Source organism: Protopterus annectens, chromosome 3.part1, assembly GCF_019279795.1.
Source record: "Protopterus annectens isolate FY-2018-M chromosome 3.part1, PAN1.0, whole genome shotgun sequence".
In the NCBI taxonomy this organism is placed as follows: Eukaryota; Metazoa; Chordata; order Ceratodontiformes; family Protopteridae; genus Protopterus; species Protopterus annectens.
The window spans coordinates 788,741,691-788,748,895 of NC_056732.1; the positions used below are offsets into that span (position 1 = coordinate 788,741,691).

At 36.1% G+C, this 7,205-nt stretch overlaps 1 pseudogene; it reads right to left on the reverse strand.

Annotated features, from left to right (window-relative positions):
- Window positions 1-996: 996 nt before the first annotated feature.
- Window positions 997-1,142, reverse strand: LOC122798990 (annotated as a pseudogene).
- Window positions 1,143-7,205: the final 6,063 nt, after the last annotated feature.

Consider the following 7,205-nt stretch of genomic DNA (forward strand, 5'->3'; position numbering starts at 1 on the left):
TATAGTCACTATTAGGTACTGATTCACTGACTCTGGTAACAAGTAAAACAATGCAATACATAATGATAGTTTTACAAACATTATAGTCACTATTAGGTCCTGATTCACTGACTCTGGTAACCAGTAAAACAATGTAATACATATTGATAGTTTTACAAACATTATAGTCACTATTAGGTACTAATTCACTGACTCTGGTAACCAGTAAAATGATGTAATACATAATAATAGTTTTACAAACATTATAGCCACTATTAGGTCCTGATTCCCTGACTCTGGTAACCAGTAAAACAACGTAATACATAATGATAGTCTTACAAACATTATAGTCACTATCAGGTACTGATTCACTGACTCTGGTAACTAGTAAAACAATGTAATACATAATGATAATTTTACAAACATTATAGTCACTATTAGGTGCTGATTCACTGACTCTGGTAACCAGTAAAACAATGTAATACATAATGATAGTTTTACAAACATTATAGTCACTATTAGGTACTGATTCACTGACTCTGGTAACCAGTAAAACAATGTAATACATAATGATAGTTTTACAAACGTTATAGTCACTATTAGGTACTGATTCACTGACTCTGGTAACTAGTAAAACAATGTAATACATAATGATAGTTTTACAAACATTATAGTCACTATTAGGTACTGATTCACTGACTCTGGTAACCAGTAAAACAATGTAATACATAATGATAGTTTTACAAATGTTATAGTCACTGTTAGCCCAACACCTTATTAGCCTTCATTCAGCAGTGAGCTTGTTTTCTTGCTACTTTAAAGCTGAATTAGTCTTTTAAAATAGTACATACTTTCGTTGATCATTCAAGAGTAGACTTCATCAGACTAGTATTAATAGCAGTACAAAATGTCCATTATGTCTCACTTGAGATGCATGTATCACCTACTAATTCACTTCCGGTGAATGCCAAGAACAGAATAAACCACCCACCCATGGAGCCTTCAAATCAGGATCCTGTTATATAACTTTGCAACCAATTATTCTTCAGTTCTCCCTTTCAATACAGTGTTTTTTTTTTTAGTTAGCAATAGTAGTTTTCATTTAGCAATAATCACTCCTCATACAAACCTCACTGGCTGTGATACTGGCATTGCACAAAGTTATTAATAAAAAGAATGAAGAACAAAATTTGGGGCCAAAACAACTCGATCTAGTTATGATACAGAAAAAAATATGTTCTATAAAACAACAGGCAATTCTATGCTTGGAAAGATGCTTTTTGACAGCTGTAAAGGTGTAACTTATGAAGCAACATGTTTGGGGGAAGAAAATTGGAATTCAAGGAGAAAACAGAAGAAAAGTAACACAAACATTAGCAGAACATGGAAATTTCAGGCATGCGGGGACTAAAATGAGGACTAAACCTCAAATGCTGATGCTGTGAAGCAACAGTTACAGTACTGAGACATGGTGCTGTCCACATTAGTATGGTATCCTAGCTACTGTTATTATCATGCTGTGACTTCATTAAATAGAGGCTGTACAAAGCAAAATAGGAGATGCAGGCTCTGTCATGATACCAGTTATGCCCTGATCTATAGCTAGTCTGTTCTCAAACATGAATAAGATCAGAAAGTATAGGAGAACCCTTGTAGACAAGAGATATAAAGAATGCCTGGATATAGCATACTACCATACAAGTATTCAACAGTATGTGGAATACATGTAATAACTGAAAGACTTACCTATGGATTTGATAGACCATAGAATAGACAGATCAGGTGGTATGTAAAGCAAGAGCATAGTGCAGAGGTGAGGGGGAGGGGTGGAAGTTCAAAGCAAAAAAAAAATAGTTGTATGGAAGATACATATGATCACAAAATCCTTGTGTTTTCTAATAGCTAGATTCTACCATTCATGCATTCCCAGCTTACAGATTTCAGGCATGTTTGGATCAGATAACCAGTTAGGTATGAGTAATCTGAAATACTTCATTATAAAGTTTTAACGTTAAGAACTATAGTTCACTCATCTTTAGAGTGACAAAGGCCTCTGCTTAAACTAATGGCTGTGGGATGGGGTTCTGTGAAGGGGGCTTTTACCATTTGTCACAATAGTGTGCTCATCCATCTGTAGACCTGAGCTGCAGAATATTCATAAGCATCATCCCAGAAACATTGATTAACAGTCAGTGTTCCATTGTCCATCTATCATTTATCCAACAGACACAACAGTGTATCCCCAGAGCGCAGCTTGTTTTTTTATTTCTTTTGTTGAGTTGATGTGCTTAAGAGGCTTTCTACTTGCAAAATAGCTTATTCTGTCACTTCTTCACTTCGGTCTTTTATCTTCAGAAGCTGTGTCCTTGATACAACATTGAAACTGTACATCTTTCTTTTAATTACGGACTAAATGCTTGCCATGAGAGAGAGAAATGATTTAACGACTTGTTAAAAGTAAACTACACCGTATACACTTCTTGAGCATTTTTATAGAATCACTCTCCTTCCAGCAACATGTAAATTACTGCTGAGAAAAAAAAGCTAACAGTAATTTAGTTTCACTATTAAAAAGAAAGCTCTTTTTGCTATACTATAGGAAGAAAGTCTTTATTATTTAAGCAGTTATTATGAAAAAAAAAGCAGTGGTCGTCTGTGCATTTGTGTATTCATCATAGCTTCCTCATTCTTATCAGCTGTTGCCATCTTTTCCCCATGACCAGGAACTTTTTTTGTAATTTATGTTCCTGTACTGATTTGCCCTCTTCCAGGTGATGATAGTTTTAACTTCTGCACACAGCAGTCGGATAATGCTCATTTCTCTTTCTTCTAAGATATTGTCCTCTTACTTTATGCCATTTGTACTTGCTTCCTTTCAAAATTTATCTTCCCAAATCTTCCATGCCTACTTCCAGTCTTCTTGTGCCCACATACAGTCCCAGAAGATGTGCACATACCTACCTCTTCCTCCTGGCACATCCAGTACCCACTGTCCACATATCTCTCAAGGGTACCTCATTATGAGGACCATCTCATTCTGAGTCTTAAAAAGTCCATGTTCCTCAATGTTCCACATTGAAAGGGCCTGTCATACATTCATTACTAAGATATTTTTAGCTAATATTCTAGGAAAATAATTAGAATCAAATTAATTCATCAAAATAATGCTTAATACACATTTTAACCACCCTGTGAACTTCTAAGTTGAAGTTGATAGTAAGCTGTACTGTGTTCCACATTTTGCTTATTTGTTCTACATTATATGAAGAAATGTTCCACAATGTTCGAGATGGACATTTGAGAGTTATGACTATCCTCTTTTCTGCCTTCTTTTGCACATTTACTGTGGATTAGGTACCACCTATATAATATTCTTGAGCTTTGATCTCCCACTTTCTGCATTTTTTGCATTTGCCTTATTGTCTTAATTGCCTTCTTTCAATTTCCTGCAACTCCCATTTACCTTTCATCCTTTTCCCAAGTCCTTCGCATTTTCTCTACTTCCTGAGGCTTGTCCATTTTCTATAACCAAATAACTAGCTCCAGAGTCAGACTGCAATAGACATACCAGCCATAAAAATAAAATGAAGGTGGAAGTAGAAAATATTTAGAACTTGAGAACTTTTAATAAGAGACGGTAAAAGACAAAATATATTCGTTAAGCACTTTTGTCAGAGCTAATAGGGACTTCATCAGAACAACATACTCCACAAAAACAGTGCCTTAAATAAAACATGAATTAATTATGTCATCAATTCAGTTAAGTTCAATTAATTCAATACGGTGCATTTAAAGCAATACCCACCAAAATTGTACTTCCTGTCATATACATATGAATAAATAAAAAATTAAAACAATTAGAGTTGTAATAATTTTAACTTTTGTTATTTATTCCTTGTTGTAAGCTTTATATACTTATTCAGTCCTGATTAGCTTGGGTGAAAGCGCTTCCTTTTATTTTTACGGCTGATATGTGTATTGGAGCCCAGCCCGGAGCTAGTTGTTTGGGGTTCTATATCATTTCATCAAATATTTAGTGAATACCCATTTGTCGAATAATTATTTATCGAAGCTGTTCTTCATTGAAAACTGGATTTTAACTAGGGCAAACTAGCTGTTGGCCACCACTGGAATTTGCCTTTTTCCCCACTGTAGTGCAATCTCAGAGTTGGTATATTTAGTTGCGGGGCACAGCCCCTTGGCAGTTTTTAAACCTTGTGGGGGGGGGGGTTGCAGTTGCTTGGTTGGCCAACTGCTTGTGTGCCCTAGTTAAAATCTACCATTTGATGAAGAGTGGCTTCAATAAATAGTTGTTCAACGAATGGGTATTTGCTGAATACCCATTCAACGAAGTGTCATAGACATATTGTTTAGTTACATAATTCATTATATAGCTCCGGTTCCATTTTTTCTGTAGTTTGTTCTTGTCCATTCTTTCCTTTAGGTCTTCGTGATCTGCTTGGTACTTTGCCTCCCAATCCACTTTACTTGAAGGGTGTCATCTTCTTTTCTTTCCAGCATTTCTTTTCTCCTTTTATTCTTCCTGTATTATTTTCTCAGTTTCTCTGAGTAGCAGATTGTTCCACCATCGGTCCTCTAGTATTCTGTATTCCTGCATTAAGTTGTCCATTGTTTTAAACCTTTCCTTTTCCAACCATTCGTTTCTCTTCAAGCTAAATCATGCTCATGAGGCACCCCACTTTTTAGATTTCTTCATTTTCCTTCCTTATCTTTGCCTCTCACCTTTCTATCCCACATATTTTTGAGGTTCCCTTTACCCATACCTCTCAACTGTCCAGATAATTTCAGAATGTCCAAATTTTGCCTCATATTTTTGGTCTGTTTCTCCAAAAATTGTGGGGTTTTTTGGCATATCATTGAGGACTAAACTCCATAAATAATGACAGATATGGGAGTTTTAAACTTCATATCCTTTGTAAAATCACACTAATGCAAAACCTGTTATTCTTTCAACTAAGTTTGCAAGAGCAGTATTTCAGAATTGGCCATCTTTTTGGGCCTTTGTCCCCTGTTATTTATGACTTTGAACATATTTCTTGCTCTTAGAGGTTGAGGGGTATGTCTTCACCTCACTTTATGCATCCCAATTCTTTTAGTGCCACTTTTTTAATGTCCTTTAGTAAAGTTCTCCATGCCTGTCTCTCCCTTATTCTGTTTTAACTAACCTCGTTCTCTTCAGCTTCAATCCAGAGAATGATGTCACATGTCAGTGTATATGCAGGTATAGATGATTGCCCAACACTTGCCTATTCATTCTCATTTTTTTGCCTTGCTCCTTCTTTACTTTTTGGCTTTAGTGAACCAGTCCTCTTTGTCTTTTAGCTCTTGTTGTAGCCTTTTGTCCCTGTAATCTAGTTGTATTTTGTGGAGTAGGTGGAAGATTATTTGCAGTCATCATCCTTGCAATAATTAAATCTCTTCACCAAGGCCCCCCACCCGATCCTGCACTGACAGTATCTGTTTTCTTTTTTACAACTTCTTGTAGGATTTTTTTCTGTTGTCTCTCTTGCCATGATCCCAACATAGAACCCAAAGTACTTGGACAATTCTGCCTCTTTTCTCTCATCTATTCCCCATCATCTTCCATATTCCTAATCTTACTTCCAAAGTCTTTTTGTTGTTGCACCTGTGTCCCACTTCCCCTAAACCTCTCATATGTCTCCAGTATTGCTCCACTGTTATAGCCAGAATCTTTAACGTTAATGTGGATTGATCTGCATATAACACAAACTGAGATTATATGCCCTCCTTTTCATCCAGGCTTGATAATTTTGTCTGACCTCCATTACCAGCTCCTTGATTATATGCATGAACAGGCCATTAGATAGCAGGCACTCCTCTCTGGTCCCTCTCGCTAACTTTGTCTCCTCAAATACTCTTCCATGTATGAATATTTCAACTGACTATTATTATTTGATCTTCCAGTGCCTCACAATTGCAACTGCATGATAAGGTCATGTTAACAGTTGTTGCAAGAACAATGCTCTCAAATTAAATGTAAAAGAAATGTAGTATAGTTTATTGGGGTAAACAAAACATTTTTGCATATTATATAGGTGATACACCCCTCCAATTAGACACTGTTATAAAAGAGCTAGGTACTTTAGTTAATAATTTCTTATTGCCTTATCATTGTGTCTGCAGTGGTTCAGAAAGTCTTCTGTCCAGCTAATCAAGTTTCCAAAAGTGTACTTTTGTAGTAACTGTTTTGAATATTTTTTGTATTGTGATGTACTATGTGGAGGTTTTCTCCATGGGCCTCCACTGAAAAAGGGCAATTTTTGCCCAGTCGGACTTTCCCGGTAAACAAATGTAAAATAAAAATAAATAAATAAGTAAAATAATTCCACCAGGTCTAAAGAAATCATAGTTTCTCTTTAGTCAAGTGTCATAAGATACATTATTGAATATAGTGCACCTTATGAAAAACATTTATTTAAACATATCACTCAGCTTGAGAGACCACAGAAATTCATAACTAAAAAGATCAGTGGCCTTAAAAAAAAATCTTTGCTTTCAGGACTGACTGACAGCCCTATGTCTGTACTCACTCTATTATAGACTCCTCCATAGAGAGCTGTGTCTACACTTTCATATAATTAAAAATCCAACCCTCTTTGATATCCTCTTCCTTCACAGAACAAATGGTACTTTAAATACCTTGTTAAAGGAACCAAACCATCATTTCCAGATAAATACGACCCATTGGTGTGAGAGATTCATATTGCAACTTATCCTTCACCTCAGAAACAAACTTCTGCTACATGTCAGCAGAGTATCATCCTTGCCTTCTTCAAGGTAACCCTAGATAATTGGATGAACAGCCTCAAATTCTGACCCAGTCAGTCTTGTCTTGCCCTCTTTGAGACTGGGAAGAATTTTTGAATAGGTAGTTTTGGCTAATCTTGTGGTGATCTGCAGACTGATTGCCTACTACTTTCATGTGAACCTATGAACCTATAATGTCTGGGTTTTGGTGTATAGCCTATATGCAACCTATGAACTTTTCCCTACCTGCTTCTGCTACAGCGTCTTTCATAGGAATCATGCTTCACCATATCAAAGACCATCTGCAGATCAAACAGCACAATCCCACTTTTTTCTTCCTGCTTCTGTTCTTCCCTGAAAATAAATATCAGCAGTTCCACCACTTTTTTCCTCCCTCCCTCCCTTCTTTCCTTTACTTCTCAAAACCATTTTGCCTT